Below are 25,877 nucleotides of genomic sequence, written 5' to 3'. Positions count from 1 at the left end.
CCAAGGTAAAGGACTAACTAGCATTACTTTTACTACTGACTGTCAGTTGTTAATGTGGAATTGCCTGTTTAATGCCTTCTGTTTAGTTAGATTGCATGTCTGAAGAATGTAAATTTATTTTATTTTTTATTTTATTTTACATTTGTTAACCGGGGGTGTCTGAGCCGAAAAGGCCCTTTTTCAGCAGAGGCCCGGGGAGAAAAGCTCCACAAAGAAAAATTACAGACACATTTAGTTATTTAGACATAATCAGTATACACACAAATTACAAGAGACATGTTTTTACAGTAAATAGTTTTCATTTGTACAGAAGTAACCCATTTCATATTTTCTGCTTTCTATGATTTCTCTCTGGGATTTTTTCATCACTCTTGTGTGGCAGTAGTAAATTTGAATCATTTGTGGCTATATCTATGAAATTTTGCAGCTTGAGGTGATGGAATACTGTGTACTTTGCCGTCGCAGAGTGATTGAGTATTCACTTTTTTAAATTTCTGTAAAAGCTGTTCTTGTGTTTGTACTTCTGCATCATAATGCTTACATACATTTACACTGCATTGTAGTCCGTCACAGACTATTCAGTTCTAACCTTGCAAAATTTGTGTAATGTGTAACAACACAAGGGTAGTGTTCACATTGGTAAACTGAAGTTGTCTTGTAGCACAAATGTACTAATGCTACATGATTAAACTCGGTCTCAAGTAACTAATGACCTAATAATGGAGGCCCAAGATAGTGGGCTGCATACATGCTGGTTTACAAAGCCTGTAGCAAAAGTGGGAGAAAGTCAAATGCATGTTCTTTAAAATAGAACTGGAAACTGTTGCGCACATTGCTGAATGTCATGCACTCAAAGCTGAGGGTCTGTATACTGAAAGGCACAGTAATGTAACAAGACTGCCGTGGAGATTGTGCAAACTACAATAAAGTAAGTAGCTGAGAAGGATGTGAAACATGAACCACCTATCATTGAGAATGATTTTCATTCACAAGGGATTGCTCAGTACCAACATGTCCGAAAATAGATAAAAGAAAAACAGATATAGTAGTCCAAAGGGGGGGGCGGGGTCACTACAGCCATATAGTGTTTTATGTGCAGAGAGAGAGTTGAGAAGTACCATGATTTGCAGGCAAAAGCAATGTAGAAAAAAGGTACCCAGAGTTGCAATAGTAGTAGGAGCAGCAGAACTTGTAAAATAATTTACAGTTGCACTTTAAACATGTTTTCAGTATGTGTATGTGTAACCCCATATGAACTGCACAAGGTGCCAACTCTATGTACAGTTCAAGTGCTGCAAACAGCACTCTTGGCAGACATTAAACTGAAGCAGTGCTTAACTCCCTGACTTATGAATGGGGCTCGTTCCCAGCACAGTACAATAAACCAAAAAAAAAAAAACCTAGAGAAATAAAGGAATCCGGAGTCAGAAGTAACCAGTTCAACAGTTATGACAGTTAATTAGTACATTTATGCTGTAATATAAATTGAAGTGAATTGTTTGGGTTCTGATAATGAGTTTTGTTAATTTTTGAAATTGGTTTAATGCTTTCTGTTGCTTCCGGGGATGATTGATGTAATACGTTATGTTCATTTTTTGTGTACCCATTTATGTCTGTTAAGGCTAGCAGAGGAGCCAGTTACAATAGTCAGCAGGTGTAAGTCTGGAAACTAATCTTGGGTAAGGTGCTAGTCCATTTCAGGAGACATGCATGCATGTACTCTGTACACACCTTTGGACACTTTTGAGGATTACCAGTTTACATGTAGTCACGTCTTTTGGATGTAGGAGGAGGTAAGAGCACTTGGCAAAACCTTAAACACAGATGACCTTCCCATTTTGTGCAGAAGGCAGTCCCATGACAGGAACCCAACCAGAGAACTAAGAACTTTAAGGCAGCAGCAGTAAACACCTCATCTTTATGCTACCTGTCTTTTGTTGCATAAACCTTTCATCTGTTATGGACTTATCCTGCTTATGATTCCCAGTCTAGGGGTAGGTCTAGACGTGGTAGGGGCAGAGCTCAAGGTTCTTTTAGGCCTAGGACAGGGAGTTCCCCTGCTCAGACTTCTGGTGAGGGCAGGGGTCAGTCCTTTCGTAAGCAGACCCAATGACCTGCCTTTTCAGCTGCCAGTACATTCTCGCCTGGCAGCACCTTTGGGAGGAAGGCTGTCTCTTTTCAAAGAAAATTGGGATTTAATTACCCAAGACAGATGGGTTCTGGATATCATTCACCACGGTTACAGGTTTTATTTCCATACCATGCCTCCTTTCAAAGGCATGCCAGACATTCCTCCTCTACAAAGACAAGAGGCTCACAAGCAAATTTCTCTGTTGCTCCACATAGGGGCCATTCAGCCAGTTCCTGTGCCAGAAAGGGGCCTAGGATTTTATTCTCACTGTTCCTAGTACCAAGAAGGGGAACACGGAGGCCAATTTTGGATTTATCTATCCTCAACACTTATCTGGACATTCCCAAGTTCAAAATGTTGACGTTACAACAGCTTTTACCTCTGCTGGGCAAGGATCACTGGATGGTAACTTTAGATCTCAAGGAAGCTTACCTTCATGTGCCTATAAGACTAAGTTGCAGGAAGTATCTGCGTTTCGAGCTGGAAATTCTCATTATCAGTTCTCTGCATTGCCCTTTGGCTTATCCACTGCCCAGAGTATTCACAAAGGTTCTGGCTCCAGTGATAGCTTACTTCAGGCTAAAAGGAATTCAAATCTATCCTTACTTGGACGACTGCCTGATTCTAGCTCAAGAAAAGGAAGACCTTCTACAGCATTTGGATTATGTCATAGCAGTGCTAAGATGCCTAGGGTATTCTGTGAACGAAATAAAGTCCAGTCTAGTACCCTCTCAAGACATGTGCTTTCTGGGTGTGAGACTGAATACAGCAGCCCAGATGGCCTTTTAACCCCGGACAAACAAAAGAATCTTTCCAGTTACTTCCATCAACTATCTCTTCAGTCCGGGCTGACTGCAAGGACAGTCCTTCAAGCCTTAGGGTTCATGGCATCTTGTATTCTGGTGCTTCCCAATGCCAAACTGCATATGAGGAAGCTGCAATGGTATCTCAAAAATGTATGGACACAGCACTGCCAGGATTTGGACACTGTCATTCAAATAATACCTTGCATTCAAAAGGAATTTTGTGGTGGGCTCAGGAATGTCACCTAAACAAGGGACTCTCTGTGACCCGGCCAGAGGCGAGTCAGATTCTAACGACAGATTCCTCAGACATTGCTTGGGAGCTCATCTAAATGGAAAGTGGATACAAGACAAGTGGCCTGCCAGACTACAGCATCTACATATCAACATGAAAGAGATGTTAGCAGTCCAGTTTGCATTAATGGCTTTCAAGGAGTTACTTCTTCCAGGGCAGGTGTTGATTCTAACAGACAACACAACTGTCATGTGGTACATCAACAAACAAGGGGAACATTCTTACCCATTGTGCAGGCAAGCAATGATTTTATGGGAGACTGCGCTCAGCTTGCAACTAACTCTTCAGGCAAGGTTTCTGCGAGCACAGAACTCCTTAGCAGATGTGTTAAGCAGACAAATCATGGATCCCCAGTGGAAACTGGATCTTCATGTATTTCAAAATTGACAGTGTCATGGGGAACTCCAGACTTAGATCTGTTCGCTTCTCCACTAAACCACCAGCTGCCAAAGTTTTGCACAAAGAGGTTTCATCACACAGCTTGGAAAGTGGATGCTCTTTCTTTCAGTTGGAAAAATCTTCATGTGTATGCTTTTCCACCTCTGCCTCTTCTCCCAAAGGTGCTTCTAAAGGTCAGACAAGACAAGACAAGGATGATTTTAATAGCTCCAGATTGGCCTCGGCAGCACTGGTACCCATTACTGAGGAGTCTGGTAAGGAAGCCTCCATGGCCTTTACCCTTGATTCCACACCTGTTGAATCAGAGGGACGGTCACCTGCTCAATGTCAAGCTTCAATCTCTTCATCTAACAGCCTGGCATATTCTGTTTTGAAAGACAGCAGGTCTCAACTTCCTCAACAAGTTTTAAATGTGATTATGGAAGCCAGAAGACCTAGTACAAGGAAAGTGTATGAGAAAAATGGAAGAGATTTTTATTTTGGAGTGCAGCAAACAATTTGGAGATTTCTGAGCCTAATTTGAGTGTGGCTCTTCAATATCTTACTGAGTTATTGGACAAAGGTTTGTCTTTCTCTTCCATTAAGATTCATGCTGCAGCAATTTCAGCTCACTATGATTGTGACCCACCATTGTTTTCGCATCCTTTGTTCAAGCAATTTCTTAGAGGGGCAAAGAATATAAGACCCCGTAGAGCTCCTACTCCTGCTTGGGATCTCAATTTTGTGTTGGAGAAACTTACTCTACAACCTTTTGAGCCTGCGGCTACTGCTGAATTGAAATATTTGTCATGGAAGACTGCCTTTTTGTTGGCCATTACTTCTGCAAGAAGGGTTTCTGAGTTGCAGGCCCTTATGGCGGTAGAGCCTGTTTTGATTTGTCATAAGGATAGGGTATCTTTACTAATCCTTCCTTTATGCCTAAGGTGGTTTCTAGTGTGGCTTTAAACCAAACTATTCATTTGCCTACTTTTTATGCAGATCCCCAAAATAAAGGGGAAAAGATTTTGCACACTTTAGATGTACACAGGCAATTGCGTTATTATTTGAGCAGGACTAAGGATTTTAGGCAGTCTCAGCAGTTGTTTGTTTCTTTTGCTTTGGGTTCAAGAGGGCAAGCCTGTGTCAAAACAAACTATTTCTAGGTGGATTGGGTTTTGCATTGCATTTTGTTATTCCCATCATGGCAAGGAGATTCCAGCTGGAATTAGGCCTCATTCCACTAGGGCTACTGCCACTTCTACAGCATTTCTAAGGGGTGGCCACTAAGGATATTTTGGAGGCAGCTACTTGGAGTTCAGTGCATACTTTCTCTAAGCATTATCACCTTCCTCTCTACTCTAAGTCTAGGGCTGGTTTTGCCACAGCTATTTTGCAAGGCATGTTGTCAGTTCCTGCTTCCTTATGATTTGCCAGCCTCCCTTACCTCTGCTTTGGGATTCTACCCAATAGTTAGGACTGCAGCAATGTGGAATGAAGAACATAGTACAGTTTTGTACCTACCATAAATGTAGATGTTCGAGGATCCACATTGCTGCAGTCCAATTTACTCCCTCCTTCCCCTCTGTGTTTAAGGGTGGTTGTGTAGGTGAGGTTATATTCTGGTAATTTTGTATATATTGTACATATTTTTGGTGCAGGTATGTTTGGAATTTTTGTTTTGGCCTTAGCTTTTCAGGGTCTTCTGACATCTGGGGCAAGAAAAGACTGAGGATATGACGTGGGTCATGCGCATTTGTACCCTGGCGTGCTGGCGTCAGTCTAATGCGTCAGCCATATACTTTGGTATTCGGGCCGACTGGACAGCGGACTACCCAATAGTTAGGACTGCAGCAATGTGGATCCTCGAACATCTACATTTATGGTAGGTACAAAACTGTACTTTTTGTACCTACCATAAATGTAGATGTCCGATAGGAATGCATCTGCAGTCCTTACAAATGGGTTGTCCTGTCGTCAGGCAGCCCTTCGGTCGGCCGGATTCCAAGGTCTGGGTCTGGCTTCGGCTGGTGTCGCACTTCACCCGACGTCATAGCTGCAGTTACTCGGGTATAAAGGCATCAGCCGACGCCATTTTCCTCAGTGTTTCTTGCCCCAGATGCCAGGTGCCCTCTAGGAGGACTAAATTTGGATAAATGCCAATGATTCCAAATGTTAGAGAGCAAACAAAAGATAAGCATGTATGTACATATATACAAACAAATACACCATAATAGATCCCCCCAGCTAGCTATAAGAGGGGTAAATACCCTAGGAGTACCACAGAGGGGAAGGAGGGTGGGTAATCCTGACTGCAGATGCATTCCTATCGGACATCTACATTTATGGTAGGTACAAAACTGTACTATGTCCTTCAAGGATGCATCTGCAGTCCTTACAAATGGGTAGAATACCATAGCCAAACTGGGGGAGGAGGAAAGGTAGAATTATGGTGTAGTTAAGATCCCTTGCAAAACAGCAGTGGCAAAACCTGCTCGGGATCTAGAGTATAAAGGTAAATTATAATGCTTAGCAAATGTATGCACGGAGCTCCAAGTAGCAGCCTCTAAAATGTCTTTGGTAGCCACTCCTCGTAGAAAAGCTGTGGTAGTGGCTGTAGCTCTTGTAGAGTGAGGCCTGATGTTTTCTGGAGTTTTCTTTCCATGGTAGGAGTAACAAAATCTAATGCAATTTCCTATCCACTTAGATATTGTCTGTTTTGAAATTGCTTTCCCTTCCTTTCCTGTTGCATATGCTACCAGTAGCTGGTCAGTTTTTCTATTGCTCTTGGTCCTGTCCAGGTAGTAGCGTAATTGTCTGTGTACATCCAAGGTATGCAACAGTCTTTCTCCCCTGTTCTGTGGGTTGGGGAAGAATGTAGGTAGGTGGATAGCCTGATTTAAAGATACTCTGGAGACCACCTTAGGCATAAAAGTAGGATTTGTTCTCATGGACACTCTATCTTGATGGAAGATCAAAAAGGGCTGTACTGCCATTAATGCCTATAGCTCAGAAACCCTTCTTGCTGAAGTGATTGCCAGCAGGAAAGCAGTTTTCCATGATAAGTATTGCAATTCTGCTGTTGCTGCTGGTTCGAAAGGAGGAAGTGTCAATTTTTCTAGCACAAAGTTCAAGTCCCATGCAGGTAATGGTGGCTTCCTAGGAGGCTTTACATTTTTAATTCCTCTCAGAAACTGCCTGAGCAGAGGATGTGAGAAGACTGGAGGATCCATGTCGTATTCTGCTGAAATAGCTGATGCATGAATCTTAATGGAAGAGTAGGACAGGCCTTTGTGGAATAGCTCTGCCAAGTATTCCAGGATGTTGGCTATGTTTACCAGTGACACATCTTCCCCTTTAGCAGTACTCCAAATGAGATATCTTTTCCATTTTGCTGAATAGGTTCTCCTTGTTGAAGGTCTGCGAGCTTCCAAGATAATGTCCTTAACCCTTTGGGATAAATTTGGGTTAATTTGTCTTATGCAATGTTCCAGGCAGTCAGCTGCAGAGTTTTCAGGTTTGGATGCAGGGTGTTGTAGTTGTTCTGAGTTAACAGCAAGGGAACTAGGGGTAAGGGCCACATCTGTTCCCGAGACATGCTCCTCAGTAATGGGTACCAATGTTGCCTTGGCCAATCTGGAGCTATCAGAATGATCCTTGGACGGTCCTCTTTGATCTTCAATAGCACCTTGTGCATCAAAGGAAGTGGTGGGAATGCATATGCGGTCAGATTTTTCCAACTGAAGGATAGGGAGTCCACCTTCCATGCCAGTGGATGGTACGTCCTGGTGCAGAAATTCTTTAATTGGTGATTATGTGGGGATGCAAATAAATCTATTTCTGGGAGACCCCATTTTCTTGTTATGGTTTTGAAGATGTTCGGATGCAGCATCCATTCGTGGGCATCCGTGGTAGTCCTGCTTAGTATGTCTGCTAAAGTATTTTCTTTTCCTGGTACAAAAATTGCTTGTAACTGAATGTTGTAACTCAGGGCCACATTCCAGAGGTCCAGGGCCATCCGGCATAGAGGGTACGAATGTGTGCCTCCCTGCTTGTTGATGTACCACATAACTGTGGTGTTGTCTGTCCTTATCAACTGGCCTTGTCGAAGAAATGGTTTGAAAGCCTGAATTGCCAGTTTTACTGCCAGCATTTCCTTTAGGTTTATATGTAGATGCAGTTGCTCTTGAGTCCATAAACCTTGTATGCATTTGTCCATCATGTGGGCCCCCCAACCGAGGTCTGAGGCATCCGTTGTGATGGTTTGGCTTGGTTGAGTGCTGTGGAAGGGCAGTCCTTCGTTTGTTTGACAGGCCTGAGCCCACCAGTGGAATTCTTGCTTCAGGCATGGAATTATTGGAATGTGAGTTTCTAGGCTGTGCTTGTGCTGAGACCATAAATTCTTTAGGTACCACTGTAGCTTTCTCATGTGTAGTCTGGCATGTGGGACCAATATTATGCAGGATGCCATGAAGCCCAATGCCTGTAGGACTTTTCTTGCTGTTAGATGGTTTTGCTTTGTTAATGCCAAGAAGTAGAGAGGGAGTTGCTCCTGTTTTTCTACTGTTAGGAATGCCATTTGTTTGGATGTGTCCAGCTCCGCACCCAAAAAGGTTATCTTTTGGGATGGTATCAGCCTTGACTTTTTTATATTGACTGTATATCCCAGGGCTTGTAGAAGGTAAATGACTCTCTTCAAGTCTTCTGCTAGCTTGTATTTGTTGTCCGCTTGTATCAGGCAATCGTCCAGGTAAGGGTAGATTTGGATTCCCTGAAGCCTGCAATGAGCGATTACTGATGCCAGGCATTTCGTGAACACTCTGGGCGCAGTAGATAAGCCAAAGGGCAATGCTGAGAATTGATAATGCTCTGATCCTGCAAGAAATCTGAGGTATCTTCTGCAATCTGGTCATATGGGGACGTGCAGGTATGCCTCCTTGAGATCTTGAGTAACCAGCCAAGACTCCTTGCCCAGCATGGGAAGAAGCTGCTGTAGGGTCAGCATTTTGAATTTTGGAACAATGAGGAATGTGTTTAAAGCGGACAGATCGAGAATAGGTCTCCATTTGCTTTCTTTCCTTGGTACTAGGAAGAGTCTGGAGTAAAAGCCCTTTCCTTGCTCCATATATGGTACTTTTTCCACAGCTCTTATTTTTAATAATTGATTTACTTGTTTTAGAGCTTCTGCCTTTTGATTTGGTGGTAGGTTTGGCATTCCTCTCTTTCCTGGTAGAGTATGGAAATGAAACCTGTAACCTTGGTCTATAGTTTGCAAAATCCACTTGTCTCTTGTGATGTAATGCCAGTTCTTTGAAAATAAAGCTAGCTTTCCGCCTAAGGGTGCTTCTAGTTGTTCCCTGGTAGGCGGTGCCAGAGCCAAGTCACTGTGATTGTCCTGTTGCAGTGGTGGTGGTGGCTGCGTCTGTGCCTCACTGGTTGTTACCCTGCCACTGGCGTCCCCTGTAGGCACCCCTGGATTGGTTTCTGCCTCTTGAACGCCTATTCCTGCCTCTCTGTGCTGTGGAGGAGTCTGGAAAGGACCAGTTCTTGGAGGGCCAATTCCTGCTAAACCTTGGAGGTTGGACCTGTAAGAAATCTTTTACTGTTTGTACAGATTTTGCCTTCTCTTCCATCTTCTTCAGTACCTGTTGTGCAGGAGAACCAAATAAATTGACCTTGTCCATGGGAGCATCCAATAGTTTTGATTTGACATGGTCCGGTAAGGCCTGCTCTTTTAACCATGCATGCCTTCTGATAACTGTGCCAGTCATGGCTGATCTAAAGGAAGCCTCCAGTGCATCATAGCCGCATTTTAAGGAATGGTTACTAACTTGCTGAATGTTATGTACCATTTCCTGAACATACTTCTTATCTAAAGGTTCATCAGAGGACAGTTTTTTAGTTAACTGGTCTAGCATAAATTCTTGATATTGTATCATATGAAATTGACAGTTCAAGGCCCTAGCTGACAGAGTAGCAGAAGTGTAAACTTTTTTACCCCATCTCTCTAAGGACCTGGATTCCCTTTCAGAGGGGAGGGGATTTTTAGCAGAGGTAGTTGCTACAGCCTTAGGCTCCTGGGAGATAGTCTCGGGATCTGCAAAAGGAGCCTTGTATAAATGGTGATGTGTGTCCGGGACCTCGGGCTTAGCAGGGGCCGGAGGTAATGAATCAGGAGCAGTACAAGCATCATTAAATGCATCATCTACAACAGAAAGAACTGGAGGTATAGCTAAAGGCCTATGTTGTGGTAAATGCAAAAAGGTTCTAAGCCTTTTCCTGGAGTCTGAAAAATCTTGGCCCTGCCACTGAAATTGTTCCCTCATAGCATGCAAGGTTTCCCCAAAGGAAAATTCCTCAGGTGGAGAGGCAGAAGGGATGGACTCTTCAGCATCAGAGTCTTCGTAAGGGGAATAAGGAGCCTCTGGAGGGTCTGTATTATCTGAATCATCAGAGGAATCATCTGTGGACACTGGCTCAGGGGGCTCTGCTCTAGGCCTCTTCTCTGGAGGTGGGTGAGAGGCCCTGTCTGGATGAGGTTGGGATCCCCGGATTAAAGAAATGAGATCCTCTGCTAGAGAAAGCATTTGGGAACTGGAGCTGGGCCTGTGAGAGGGGGTCTTAACAGGCACAGATTTTGTAGCTTTAGCTGCTTTAGCCCTGGCAAAGGCCTTAATGGACATGGCTGCAGGAGGCCTAGCAGCTCCACGTGCAGGGGTTGAAATATCCAAGTGAATAGTGTCAGATAATTCCTGAGAAACCGCAACTGCAGGTTGGATTTCAGAAGCCGATTCCACCAGGTTAGAAGAGGCCTCGGTAGAAGGCATGTTTTCGGCTGAAGGAAGAACCGCTTGCTCGGTTTCAGCCGAAACAGAGACACTCGCGGTTGGCTTAACCGCAGTTTCGGCCGAAACCGCGGACCGCGAGTGTCGGTCCTTTTCCTTGCGTTTTTTGGATATTTGTGAAGTCGGAGGATCCGACGGCATAATATAAGCAAAATCAGAGCCAAAAACTGCTCAGCAATTCCGACCGACGGCTAAGCGCCCGTCGGTTAAAAGAAGCACAGGCTAGACAAGCTGCTACGTCGTGGTCTGGGCCTAAACAAGGTAAGCAGTAAGAGTGGAAATCTTTGAGGTATTTGTTTCCCACAAGTTAAACAGTTATTCACTTTTTCTGACCTCGGCTGAGGCAAGAAAGAGTCCCCAACGGGGTACTTAGCTTTTTAGAAGTCTTCGGTAGTAGTAGAAGTATTCGGTAGTAGTAATCTCTGGATCTGACCGACCGGCACTTGTGAACAGCTTCTGCTTCGGGCGCCACGCGGCAAGAAAGACTGAGGAAAATGGCGTCGGCTGATGCCTTTATACCAGAGTAACTGCAGCTATGACGTCGGGTGAAGTGCGACACCAGCCGAAGCCAGACCCAGACTTTGGAATCCGGCCGACCGAAGGGCTGCCTGACAGGACAACCTATTTGTAAGGACTGCAGATGCATCCTTGAAGGACATCTATTACTATAGGTGAGTTTGTATGGCTATAGACTTTGAAGTTGTTTTCGTCATGGGAGAAGGACTTTGTAGTTGGGAATAGTAGTATCTTTGATTTATTGGCATTTAGAGAGAGGTGGTTTTGACACATCCAGTTTTCAGTTGTAGAAAATGCAATTTAGGTTATGTTTTAGAAGTTCAGAGAGGTTTGAGGCAGAGCAGACTAAGGTAGAATCGTCTGCATATTGAATGATTTTGGTGTCAGTAATTGCGGAGTGAAAGTTATTGATGAAGATATTAAAAAGCATGGGGCCGAGAATAGATCCCTGAGGTACTCCAGTTGGGGTGGGTAGGAAGGAAGAGATGGAGTTCTTCCATTTGACTGCCTGTGATCTATCGGATAGATAACTGGAAAACCAGGATATGCGGTTGGGTGAGAGATTGAGGTTGGAGAGTTGAGAAAGAAGGTGCTTGTGGGATACAGTATCGAAAGCTTTGGACAGCTCAAGTAAAATGGTAGAAACTAAATGCTCTGAATCACGGGCTTGGTTGACAGTTTCAAGGAAAAAAGAGTAGAGCAGTAATAGTGCTATGGCCTGGGCAGAAGCCATGTTGGGTGGGAGTGAGAAGATTTAGTCAGAAAAGGCATGAGTTGGAGGTGGATGCATTTTTCTAGGAATTTGGAGATTGGTGAGAGCAGAGTGATTGGGCGAAAGTTTGAGATGGTGGTGTTTTTGCCTCCTTTGTGAAATGGAAGAATATAGGCTGAGTGTCAGAGTTTAGGGACATAAGTTTCCTTTATGGCTCTGTTAATGCTGATTGGAAGAGCAATACCTTCAGCAGCACATTTCAGGAATGAAGGAGGGATATTGTCAAGACCATTAGAGCAAGGTTTAAGTTTGGACAAGAGCTTTTGTATGAAGTTAGTGGAGACGTGTTTGAGCTCAGAGAGGGAGGGTAGTTGGGTGAGTTGGAAAGTGGTGAGTATAAGGAAGTTGGGTTATTGTTAGGAAATGTCTTGGTGAGGTTTGAAATGGTTTCTATGAAAAATGAGTTAAATTCGGAGCTTAGTTCGAGTTCAGATTTACTTTGGTCAGGACAGGGGTTATTCTTGGAGCCTGGATTGAGAAGAGAATTTTTTGAATTCCAGAAAAGTTTGGGATTTTTATTATTTGTGGGCTGGAGTTTGATTTAGTAGGACTTTTTGTCCTTGGTGATTAGTTTTTTGCAAGGTTACATAGCTGTTGATATTGTAGGAGTGTAGTGGGCAGCTTATTGTTTTGGTAAAGTTTCCATATTTTGTCCCTTTGGTGCATGATTTTTTGGTTTCTTTGGATAGCCAAGGAACAGTTTTGGCTTTTTCCTTTTGTGTTGGAGGGGCAAGGGAGTTTAGGGTATATAAAAAGACAGAGTTGAAGTATTCTATAGCTCTGTCAAGCAGAAGGGTGTTTAGAATTTGCCAGTTCATCTGTTTGAAAATGTTTGAGAAAGTAGTGGGGTTGAAGTTAGTGAGGTTGTGAGTGTTTCCTATATTGATGCTGGTGTGGGGTAGAGTTGGTTGAGTGATGTATGAAGGCTGAAAGGTGGTCGCTAATGGTATCGGGAATAGTGCCAGAGTTAGTTATTTTAGTTGGCTCTGAGGCTAGGATCCAGTCTAAGGTGGATCTAGGTGGTTTGGTTTGGTCAGGTGATGGGGAGGATTAACTGAGAAAAGTTGTAGAGGTTAATTGTTAGGGAGAGTGGCAATTGATTTTGTTCCAATCAATATTTACATCTCCTAGAATGCAAGTTTCATAGTGAATTCTAGTAGAAGCCCATAAGAGAATTTCTTAGTGTTGAGACACTATTACCACGTGTGATATATAGGGCAATAATACAGATATTTTTGTTTGGTTAATTTTAGTAGTCCAGCAGTTCTGTATTCTGGAATTGGAATTTGGAGTGGAATTATGGTGAGGAGGTTAGAGAAGACTAGGGCAGAGCCGCCACCTTTTTTGTTAACACGGTCACTTCTGAGAGCATGAAATCCTGGGGGTAGGATCTCAGAATCAGCAATGGAGGGTTTAAGCCATGTTTCGGAGATGGCTGAGATGTCAAGTTGGTTATGGCTTAACCAAGCTTGAAATTGGTGAATTTTGTTGTTGAGACTTTGTGCATTTAAAGTAAAAAGTTTTAGGGTGTTGTGGTAGGAGGTGGATGATAGAAGGTGGATGTTGGCCAAGGAAGGGGGTAGGACCAGGGTTAGGATGAATATTGCCAGCTTGGACTAAATTATTTATTTTTTATTTATTTTACATTTGTTGACCGGGCTAGTCCAACTGGATTTATGTCCATTTTCAGTGGAGGCCCGGGGAGAAAAGCTCCAGAGGTACAAACAATTTTTCAAAATACAAGTAATACATAGTACAAGTGTGATATGCAATGGGAAGAATGAAATGTAATCACATATATTATAGATCTTAATGAACTAAATAAGCTAACTTAGAAAAAAAAAAGGCCTGTGGAGAAAAGCTCCAGGGGAAAAACAATTTTACAATTACAAATATTGCATAGAACTAATGTGTTATATAATCACTTATATTATAGTTCTTGACTAACTAGAAAAGGCTAAATTAGAAAGAGATTAAGTTAGAGGTTAACTCTTAGCAATACAAAAGGAAGGTCAGAAATGTTAAAGTGAATAAAGTAATATTTACAAAGATAAGGGATATTTTGCTAGTTAGAGTTGAGGTAGATGGGAGGGTCAAAGTGGTTAAGGAAGGTTTATGATAGAGTAAGGTGCAAACAGCTTAGTCTGGGTTGGTACAAGAGCAAAGCCAGAATTTATTAAGATGTCTTAATAGTTGTTTCTTAGAGTGGAAGAGTGGACAAAGAAGAGATGTCAGATGGAAGATTGTTCCATATTTTACCTACTGAGTTAGAGAAAAGGCAGTTGCCTGCAGAATTATTAGTTTTGGTAACATTAACAAGTAGTTTATCAGAGGAACGTAGTTGTTTCAGGTTCATGTAGGGAGTCAAGAGGTTATAAAGAGCTGGTGTTTTAGAAGGTTGGTATAGGATTTTGTGTGCTATTAAAAGTTGTTGAAAAATGAGCTTGTTAGGGAGTTCCAGCCAGTGTAGTTTTAGGTTTAGACAGTGGTGGGTTCTGAATTGGGATGAGGTGGCAAATCTGGCAATATTATGATAAATGTAGTAAGTTTCTTAAGGTTACTTTTAGATTAGTGTAAATGGGGGAGGCATACAGAAGGGTAGAGATAAGGTGTGTTTGGGCTAAGGTTGTCCTAGCTTCAGGTGTGAGGAAGAGCTTTATTCTGTACAGGGATCCTATTTTCTTATTAACTGCTTTTATAATACTGTTGATTTGACAATCATAGTTAAGATTGTTATCGATAATAACACCGAGAAGTTTAGTTGTGGAATCAGGCGAGATAATCGTGTTGTCAGTTGCTGTAATACAGAAGTTTAATAAGGTTGATTTACGTGTAGGTGAAAAGAGTAATAATTTAGTTTTCTTAGGGTTAAGGAGTAGGCAGCGATTGGAGAACCACTGTTCAACAGTTGAGAAGGCTGTTTGAGTTTGAGTCTGGAGTTCAGTTTGAGAAGAAGCAGTGCAAATACTGGTGGAATCATCTGCATATTGTATGCAGGTAGTGTTAGGTATAGATGATTGGAGGTCGTTGATAAAGATGGAAAATAGAAGTGGGCCTAGGATAGACCCTTGTGCTACTCCTAAAGAAATAGGGAGGAGAGCAGATAGTGAGTTTTTCCAGAGCACGGCTTGCTGCCGGTTTTCTAGATAGGAAGAAAACCAGGTTATGGAAGAGGGATCCAGGGCTAGAGATTTTAGTGTGTGCAGAAGAAGTGAATGATTAACCATATCAAAGGCTTTTGATAGGTCTAAGAAAAGAGAAGATGTAAGTTTGTTGCTGTTGCGGTTGAAGTTTATGGTATTGGTAAAGGAGAGTAAAGCTGTGGTGGCACTGTGAGCAGGTCTGAAACCATGTTGGGTGTCAGCTAGAAGGTTGTTATGGAGGAGATGGCTGAGTAGTTGTTTATGTATACACTTCTCCATGATTTTAGCTAAGGGGGATAGAAGTGCTATGGGACGATAGTTGAAGTCATAAGATTTGCCTCCTTTATGTAGGGGTATTATATGTGATATCTTCCAGACTGTTGGAAAAATACCTTCTTTTATTGATCTGTTTATCAGGATAGAAACAGGGTAAGCAATGGATTTTGCAGCTAGTTGCAAGAATTCAGCAGGAAGCTTGTCTGCAGAAGGGGTGGTAGGTTTTAGTTTATGGAGAAGAGATTGTATATAGGAGGTAGATACAGGTTGTAGGTTAAAGGGAGGGATAGTGTTAATTAAGGTATATGGAGGTAGTTGAGAAGTATCTGGAGATGGTTGGCTAGAGTTTGTATAGAATTGGTGAAGAAGGAATTAAAGTTATTGGCTGTTAGTGTGGGGTTATCAGGGTCGGAATCCTGTGGGTTGGGGGTAATTATTTTGCCTGGGGTCAGCAGATTATTAATACATGACCAGAATGTTTTTGGTTCATTTTTTGTAGTATTTTGAAGTTGAACGTAATAGTTCTTTTTGTCTGATAGGATTGCTTTTTTAGTACTGTTTCTTAGTTCTCTAAAATTCTGGTGGTCAAATTTATTAAATTTATTAAAGGTATTATCCTTTAGCCATTTGGGTTTAGTAGGTATGATTGATGGCTTTAAGGTTAGAGTGGGTGACAGTGTCTTAACTTTAAAGGAGAGAATTTTAGGGTGGAATAAGTAAAGAGTGTTGGGCTGGATGAGAGATGAGGAGATGGAGTGGAAATGGGAGTAGGATTGAGTGTGAGGGTGTGTCTGTATGCTGGTTGTTTTGGTGGGTAATTTTGGGCAAGTATTATAGTTGTATGAGCTAGCAAAATAAAGAGGAATTAGGATAAGGGAGAGAAGGCAAGGTACTAGGAGGGTATGATGACTTGATAAGAGCATATTGGGTAAAAGGGAGAAAAAGATGTCGGAGTAAGGAAAGGAGATGTTAAATAGCAAGGGAGGTATTAGAAAGTGCTGAAGGTTTTAATAGGATCGTAGTGTGGGAGTTGTATGGGAATGCAAAAAAACAGGAGGGGGTTGTAATTATAAGGGTGGAGCGCAGATGGAAGAGTGTGAAAGGGAAGTAGAAGGGAGGAACTTAGTGGGGGGAGCAGCTATTGGGTGAATAGGTTAGGGAAGGGGTTAAGGAGGAATAAAGGTAGGAGTGCTAGGGGGTGGGTGAGAATTGGTGGCAGGGTAGGGGATCGGAGTTAGCCCGAAGGGCGAATGGAGCGGGATGGAGCAGAAGAGGCGAGTACAGCAGAAAAAGTATCGAAGAGCAGATAAATGGCTGTAGAAAGAGGGTTTGTTCTGAAGTTTGAGAGGTAGTACAGGGTGACCTTTTACTGAGGGAGGTTTAGCATAAAGGGAAAGGAAATGTACAGTCACAGAATGATGAATTCAAAAGTCTCTTTAGCAGAAAAGTAACTTATCAGGACTAAGTGTACAAGTAGGGTTTAGTCAGGTTGAAGTTGCTACTTGGTGGTAGGGGGAGGAAGCAAGCAGCAAGGAGAGTCTAAACTTGTCCTGGGTGTAAATATAATCTTAGTTATGGAAAACAGGAGGGGGAGAGGGCAAATGGTCTACGGTAGGCTGCTAGCACGCATGCACTGGAGGCCAGACTAGCAGAATACGTATTACAACACGGCAATGTATAATTTAGTACTGAGCAACATACATTTAATACAATCCTGTTGGGGGGATTTTTCTGCACTAGTGTTCAGATTACCAGGCAGGCTGGCAGAGTTAAGGTGTCTTCAGAAGGTGGCAAGAGATGTCCTTATTGCTTTGAGGCAGAGAGGGAGCACCCAGGACGGATAGAGAGAGACAACACTTGGTTAGGTAAAATTGTAGATAGATGGAAAGTGGAAAGAGGAAACCAAATAGGAAGTGATAAATAGAAAAGGAATGGTGCTAGGAAGCATAGAAGTTGGATGGAGTTAGATGTAGCAAGAAATGGGCAGTAGAGGGAGAGAGTCCTTAAGGGGAGTATAAGTATAAAAAAGCAGGTAAAGGCTGGAAGTAGCACAGTTTAAGCAGTTTGGGTTGCAAAACTTGGACAACATTCACATTCAGCTCAGCTTTGTATCAGAGACCATATTCCTTTGGCAGGAGAGGGTTACACAGCAGTAATTAAAAACTACATTTATCAGTGAGCAAGGGGCAAGTAACAGTCACTACCTAATATTCTAGTTATTACTCTAGAAAATGCAGAACAAAATCCAGGACACAGTGTAGACCTTGTAAACTCAACACAAAGGGAGATAATTAGCTAAGCCGATAACAGGGCCATAGCACTCGCAGTAGGGCCTTATGTCTACTTTAAGATAAAGCAGGCAATCAATTATACAGATGTAGTTAGCATTCAGTTAGCAAAATCATTTGCAGTAGGTATCTGGACATAGTAAAAACACTGACACAGCCTAGAATTTCAAGTTAGTACAACAACATATGCAGAACAATATGTAGGTCTGAGTAATCCTTGTATACACAAACTGAGGGAGAATGTCGGCTAAGCCATTAATAGAGCGGTGAAGCTTGTAGTGGGACCTTAATTCCACCTTAACAAAAAATAGGCTTCCAGTTATACATTTTACATAGCTTCCTTTTAGTATAACACCATTTAGAGTGGATTTCTTTCAATGTACATATTTTGTGTCCTCTTGTAAAGCATCATGTAGAGTGGGTTTTCGGACATAAGTTGGCAGAAAGACAGCATGCAACTCCCGTTCACCCTTATTAGGACGCAGGAGTAGCACACTGGGAAGGTGCCTGACTCGTGCCAGAAGCGATTTACAGCTTAAAGAGCCATAAAACACTTTAGACTGTGGGGAGCTGACACGGGAAATCACAAGAAATAGGTTTACACTACACTATTGTGGCCAAAAACAGATTAACAGTTGAAATATGGTGTTCAGAGAATGTCTGTCACAGTAAATGAGCTGTGAGATTCCCCTTAAAGCCGTAAATAAAGAGGAGGGAGAAACTTGGCAGCCGAGCCTGTTATTAGGCAGTTAGGCATAAAGTAGAATGTTAGTGCACCTCATGAGGAAAGCAGGCATTCAGTTTAGACTATATCTGGCATCCTTTTGACAGGATGGCACTTGAGCTGGTTTCTGCGGTGAGTAAGCAAGCAGTACCCCTGGTACTAGTCCCCTTAGCCCAGATTATTGAATGGCTGTGGTGGGAATCAAATCAGAAGCCTCACTCTTGCAATTACTGAGCAGAGGTTACAGGAGCCAAAAATACATGTTTACTGCAAGTATAGCATAACCATCACAAGATACACAGGCAAACAATGCTATTAATGCACATCTCAGGCTAGATCCCTGTATAGTAGTACAGTAGCTACCTAAAAGCTTACATTAACACACAGATACACTGAAATGGACCTACTGGGAGGAGAGTCTAGCAGCCCAGAACCATGGGACCAGCACAGGAAAGCTGTGGACGCTTGGTACAGGACTTTAAAAATGGCACCACAGTCCAAAGCAGGAAGAAGTAAGCTCTGGGGGAAAGGAAGCTGGGGGGGGGGGGTTGATGGAGGAAGGCGGATAGGGTAGACGGGTATTAGGTGGGAGAGACTAGTGGAGCGGGAAAAAAAAGGAAGGAGGGGAAGCCTGGGAAGGAGGTGGACTCGTCAGAGGAGAGTACAGCAGAAAAAGTATCAGTGAATAGCCGATAAATGGCTGTAGAAAGAGGGTTTGTTCTGAAGTTTAAGGAGAGGTAGTACAGGGTGACCTTTTACTGAGGGAGGTTTAGCATAAAGGGAAAGGAAATGTACAGTCACAGAATGATGAATTCAAAAGTCTCTTTAGTAGAAAAGTAACTTATCAGGACTAAGTGTACAAGTAGGGTTTAGTCAGGTTGAAGTTGCTACTTGGTGGTAGAGGGAGGAAGCAAGCAGCAAGGAGAGTCTAAACCTGTCCTGGGTGTAAATATATTCTTAGTTATGGAAAACAGGAGGGGGAGAGGGCAAATGGTTTACTGTAGGCTGCTAGAACACATGCACGGGAGGCTAGACTAGCACAGTATGTATTACAACATGGCAATGTATAATTAGTACTGAGCAACATGCATTTAATACAATCCTGTTGGGGGGACTGTTCCACACTAGTGTTCAGATTTCCAGGCAGGCTGGCAGAGTTAGGTTGTCTTCAGAAGGTGGCAGGAGGTGTCCTTATTGCTTTGAGGCAGGGAGGGAGCGCCCAGGGTGGATTAATTAATTTAATACAGTCCTGTTGGGGGGACTTTTCCACACTAGTGTTTATATTACCAGGCAGGCTGGCAGAGTTTGCGTGTCATCAGATTACCAGGCAGGCTGGCAGAGTTAAAGTGTCTTCAGAAGGTGGCAGGGAGGGAGCACCCAGGACGGATTACGGGAGGAGAGTCTAGCAGCCCAGAACCATGGGACCAGCACAGGGAAGCTATGGACGCTTGGTACAGGACTTTAAAATAGTAAGACATAGTAAGTTTTCTCCTTCAGAGCTTCCTGCAAAATCCAGAAAGACTTCAGATCCTAAGCCTCTGTATCCGAAGACTGGGTTATTGGATCCGAAGCCTTCGGATCCTAGATCTTCCACTTCAGTCATTCCAATAAGCCCTGTCTGTGTACCTTTGGATCCTAGACCCTCTGATCCAATACAAGGTACTAGCTACAGGAGCACTACACCAGTATGCCATTGTAATAATTTCTCCAAACCTGCCTTTGAAGTTGCTTCAGACACTAAAGTAGCACTGTATTATGCCTCCTTCCACTTCCTCCTCTAAGTCATCCAGGAGCTTGTCTGAAGCGGATGTGGATGGGATGATGTAAAGGTTTGAGTGCAGATTTAATTGAGTCATACCACCTCTATCCACTACTGGATCTGTGAGTATGCCTACAACTTCTGCAGACATATTTTCTCCTTCTTTGATCATCCTTGTGGTTTTGAAGTCCCAGGATCTGATATCCCCGAGGGGTCAGGTGTCAGATCCGAGGAAAGCTGCTGCTTCAACTGTCTTTTTTTTTTTTTTTCCCTTGATCAGTTCTGCCCTGATGCCATTTGATCAGAATGGGTCCTGGAGCTGAAGCGTCTGCGCCAGATTTGAGGAGATGGTCTCTACACACATTCTGTTGGATCAGTCCCTTCCTCTGAGTCTCGGTCCTTAACATTTCTGATCTGGTTCTGCCACCGAGGTTCAGATCTGGGGAGGTTCCGGGTCTGTCCTCCTTGGGATTTTCAGCTCCCAGGAGTCTGATTGGAGTTTCTCCAGGTCTGTGCCTTTGAGATGGTAGAAAGGGCTTTTTGTCTCCACAGAGAACTGCACTGCCATGTCTCTGCTCCATCTACCCTTTTTCCATCGAGCCTAGCTCTGAGTCGCATACAAGGACAGCCAGAATCCATAACTGTCCAGCAAGTTCCAATGGAGGAACTTCCCCTGTCTTCCGACACTTCACCTGAGCATCCCACAGAGGAAGTTCATTGGAAGAGAATGTGTAAAAGGAGACGTATTGATTCCCCTTTAGAGTCATTCACAGAGGATACAGGTTTGATGGTGAGGGGTTCCCCAGGTCACCACCTGATAATTTCCTTTGGAGATATCAAAGAGATCTTGAAACAGAAAGGTGGTTGGTTGTCCCAAAACCCCTCACCAGAGAAATCTGTATTTTTGGAGGCTTTTGGTTCTGGCCTGACTAGATCTTGAGTTGGTGGCACTTCTCCGTTTGGCCATTAGAGATGCTGATCTGCAGTGAGAGACTGGAAGACTCTATCTGCCTTGGGAGTAGAGTTTTCTATGCCGCAGTGAACCTTTTCTAGGAGAGGCAGTAAGAAGATGTGGCTCTGCAAATATCAGGGTCCTTGCCAAGATCCATGCAGTGACGGCTTTTCCAGAGGTAGAGGGGGAAATTTTAATGGAAGACATCACCCTAGAGGTGGAGGAGATCTGCAAAATTAGGGCTTCCAGGATTCCTTCTTGGACAAACCTTTCCAGTGCTCCTGATGCGCTGCCCGACTTTTCACCTTTGGAGGCACATGATTCTTGGGTGTCAAGCATAATATCCAGTGGTTATTACATTTAATTTTACCTTCTTTCTTCTACCAAAAGGAAGAAACTTCCTGACAATTCCACCCAATCAGAGGAAAGAAAAGGCACAAAAGATTGTGAAGCTGAAAGTCAACCCTCTAAAAGGTCATCCATACCAGATAGGATTCGGAACTTATGCTTCTTTTTAGTGCCAAAGAAAACTGGACCTTTGACCTACATTGTATTTAAGTAATTTAAATCAGTTTGTAAAGAAAGCAAAGTTCAGAATGGTCATGATCCAGTCCATTCCGCCCTTTCTTCTCAAGGACAATTGGATGTACTCTGTAGATCATAAAGGTGCGTACTTCTTCTTTCGGCTGCTCCCATTATGGTGCGCCACAGCGGATAATCTGTTTCCATTTCTTCCTGTCCTCTGCATTCCTGCTCTGTCACACCAACCACCTGCATGTCCTCTCTCATCCATAACCCTTATCTTAGGCCTTCCTCTTTTCCGGTTACCTGGCAGCTTCATCCTTGGCATCTTTTTCCCAATATACTCTGCATCCCTCCTCAGCACATGTCCACACCAACGTAATCTTGCTTCTCTGGCTTTGTCTCCAAATCTTCCAACCTGGGCTTGACCCTCCAATATACTTATTCCTAATCCTGTCCACCCTAGTCACATTGAGTGCAAATCTTAACATCTTTAACTCTGCCACGTCCAACTCTGACTCCTGCCTTTTTGTCATTGCCACCATCTCCAACCCGTATAACATAGCTGGTCTCACTACCCTCTTGTAGACCTTCCCTTTCACTCTTACTGGTACTAGTCTGTCACAAATCACTCCTGACACACTCCTCCACCCACTCGTACTTTCACATCAAAATAGACAGGCATATTCACTTTCGGCTGGGAGCCGGTCACTACTAATTCAGAGCCCTGCCCTTTGGACTCACCGCAGCCCCCGGGGTTTTTACCAAGTGTATGGCAGTGGTAGCAGCTCACTTGAGACCGAGGATTCCAGGTGTTTTCATGTGTAGATTATTTTTTCCTTACTGCCTCCTCCAAGCATCTACTTCTACATGCCAGGGACTGTTTGCACCAGACTTGCAACTTTATAGGCACAACTATAAATCATGTCAAGTCAAATTTAAACCCAGTGCAGAGCTTAGAGTTCACTGGTGCTCATCTAGCGACAATGAAACAAATAGTATTCTTACCTCAGCATTGTATCTCTACGATAATCACTCAGGTTTACTTTTTCCTTACTCGTTCAGATCCTCCGGTGAGATCAGTGCTGCAAGCATTAGGTTCTACAGCAGCGGTTGTTTTAGTTCCTTTGGCACACTTTATACGGGTTCTACAACAACTATTCTATCCAGTCAGGCTCACACCTGTTTGCAGAAGACACATCAGTTGGTGGATGCAGTCCAGCTATCTACATCTAGGCATACCCTTTGTCCTTTCATCACCTGTGGCCACAGTGACCACTGATGCTTCTCAGGTGAGGTTGGGGGCATTTCTTGGGAAGAACAGTCCAAGGCATGTGGTCCCCACAAGAGACCAAGTTGCATGTCAATGTCCTGGAGATGAGAGCAGTCCTGTTATCGTTGCAGGCCTTTCAAGATGTTCTTTCCTTGAGAACAGTTGCAGTTCAAACTGACAACTTGTCCATGGTCTGGTACATCAGCAAACACGAAGGAGTCCAATCTTACCCCATTTGCAGAGAAGCTATGAGAGTATGGGAATGGGTGATGTCTTCATAATGTTTTCTAGTTGCAATGCACATCCTGGGGAAAACTAACATGTTAGCGGACAAGCTCAGCAGATTCATTCTAATGCCTGTGGGTGGTCTGTCACTCTGTGGCAGAGGTCATCTTCTGGCATTGGGGCAGAATTTGCTGCGACCATTTGCTGCTCCCCACAAGTGCAACAAATACTTTGCCTTGATTTCCCCCCCCTCGGGGGGAGTCACCAACAAGAGATGCTCTGATTTTCATGCTTGGCCCCTGGGTCACCTTTATGCTTACCTTGGTCCTTCCCCTAATTTCCAGATTCTTACAAAAAGGAAGCAGGCTGAACAGATCAGTTATCCTCATTACTCCTTTCTGGTCTCTGCAGTTATGGTTCTAATTCCTACAGTCTCATCTTTATCCTCCATGGGTACTGGAACCCACTCTGAATTTCCTGTCACATCCATTAGGGATCCAGCATCCCAACATTAGAACCCTAAGACTAACCGGATGGTTTATCCACTTTCAGTAATAGCCCAGGCTTTCTTCTGTGGTACGCCATGTCATTTTGGCTTCTCAAAGAATTGACCAAAAAGGATAACGATAAGAACAGAAGGAATCACCACAGGAAAAAACTCCGTCTTCTGATCAAAACATCTTTATTGGAAACAAGGAATGAGCGCTTTCACGTAGATTAACTACGTTTCTTCAGATACAATTAAAAGTAAAAAATAAACATCTATTTATATGAAGTTTTGGCGGGCAAATGAAACAATAGTAAAAGCAATAAATCAATTAAACTTATTAAGCAATCAAGCTCTTAAAATGACTACATTCTGAGAATGTTGAAGTTTCTAACCTACTAAAGGTTCACCGAACATACTACATATCCAATGTGTTTTATATTTATATTCATGTTTTTTTAGGAACATCAAATCTCCAATGTTTAATAAAGAAGTATGCATTGATTACCACATGATTCTGACAGATATCTGTGACTTCTGTTAACAATACATAAGATAGTAAAATGTTACTGACAGGTAAACGATGCGTTTCTGTGTGTCAGTTCGAAACACAGTTTTGCTGCTTACTTGTTTCTAATTCGGTCGATAACTGATTCAATTCTCTAATATAATAAAATAAAATAAAGCGCTTCTATTAATTCATCATAATTCCTTGACAATTAATTTAAAAACTGATTTAAAAAACTAATTTGAAAGATTTTTATTAAATATTAAGTTTTAAAAACTGTTTTAGTTCAAGTTAAATATGATTAAAGGACATTTTAAAGGACATTTAAAGAATATTAAGCATTCCATAACATAATTCTGATTACTTCTTATAGTGCACATTGGCAATATGCCGTGCGCAACTGAAATAACAATATACCATGCACTACTATTTGATACAAAAGACTTAAACAAATTAAATGTGCAGAATTTGTAAAGGGTGTCTAATATGTAAATGTTAAAATAAGATGACAGAATTGAAACTATCATAGAAAACCAATTAAGGAGGTCACTATGGGAATAAAAAACACGTTTTTACAGCAAAACCCAGCAAATAACAGAAGAGGCAAATTGATGTTATACTTAATCATATAGCCCGATGGTCATGCTGTAATCAATGAAATTTTTTAAAATTTATACAATTCTATATTCTTCAAAATAAATAGACAAATGAATAAATTTAATAAAATGAATAATAAAAATGCCACCTGGTATGAATATTTGTATATATGTATATAAAACAAAAATGGAAAAAAATAATAAATATGTTAATGTTGGAGATAAAATACAAATGTAATAAAAATGTAATAAATATGGAGTTAATATAATACATCTATAATTTATGTTCACAGTATTATATATAGCAATGACTATCAATTCTGAATCATTCGATGTGAATAACAAATTCTATTTAAACGTCAAAAAATATCAAAAAATAATGGTAATAAATAATAAATAAAATAATCAATGGCTTCAAAGCTTCCTGTTATTTAATATGGGTTTAATTGAAACAAACTGATTAATACCTGGACTGATGTGGGCTTTTAGAGTAAATATCCATTTAAGTTCAATACAAGCCAGTTGATTAATATTATCACCTCCTCTAGAATTTATGGTGACCAATTGTAGGGCTTTGAAACTAAATCTGTGTGTTATATGTTCTAATAAATGTTTCGCTAACGCGTTTTGCTCATTACCCTTTCTAATGTCGTACAGATGGTTATAGACCCTGTCTCTCAATCTCCGCTTTGGTAAGCCAACGTAGAATGCATCACAGTTATCACAAGTTGCAAGGTATATAAGGTTTGTACTGTCACAATTACAATAATTGGTAGGTACAAACCTAAAAATGCCTTCAGGATGAGTGAAAGATTGGTTTTTAGAAATATAAGGACACATATGGCAGTGACCACAGGGGTAAGTTCCATACTGAACAGGTTCAATCACCATATGGGAATGACTTTTATCTGTACACAACAATTGCTTGAGATTGCTACAATTCTTATAGCTAAATCTGGAGTGTTCACCTACAACATTTTTAGTAAACAAATCCATGATGAGTACATTCCAATTTTTATTTATTACCTTTCTGAGTGAATCTGTCACTGGTGTATTTTATGGTGAAAGATAACTTCTCAGTAAATCTACCTTTAGTATATAAGTTATTCAATACCCTTTGTTTAACCTCACAACTGGAGTAAGCCAAGCCTGGTAGTGTGGTGCCAAACATTTGTTGTTTACAGTTACTAATAATTTTGTTAGTATAACCCCTGTCCTTAAATAATATTTCTAAATTGTCCATTTCAGTCATAAAAACTTTATCATCACTACAAATCCTTGCTATTCTACTAAATTGGCTAGTAACAATTCCTGGGAACATGAATCTCGGATGCATACTCTCAAATTTCAATAATGTATTTCTCCAAGTGGGTTTTCTATAAAGAGA

At 42.0% G+C, this 25,877-nt stretch overlaps 1 protein-coding gene across 1 annotated transcript in view; it reads left to right on the top strand.

Annotated features, from left to right (window-relative positions):
• Nucleotides 1–25,877, top strand: part of FRS2 (fibroblast growth factor receptor substrate 2) — a gene marked incomplete in the record, with an annotated part of 1,814,279 nt that overhangs the window by 1,080,830 nt on the left and 707,572 nt on the right.

This window comes from Protopterus annectens, chromosome 11.part0 (assembly GCF_019279795.1).
Source record: "Protopterus annectens isolate FY-2018-M chromosome 11.part0, PAN1.0, whole genome shotgun sequence".
Lineage (NCBI taxonomy): Eukaryota > Metazoa > Chordata > Ceratodontiformes > Protopteridae > Protopterus > Protopterus annectens.
This window is presented reverse-complemented; position numbering and strand designations above follow the sequence as displayed.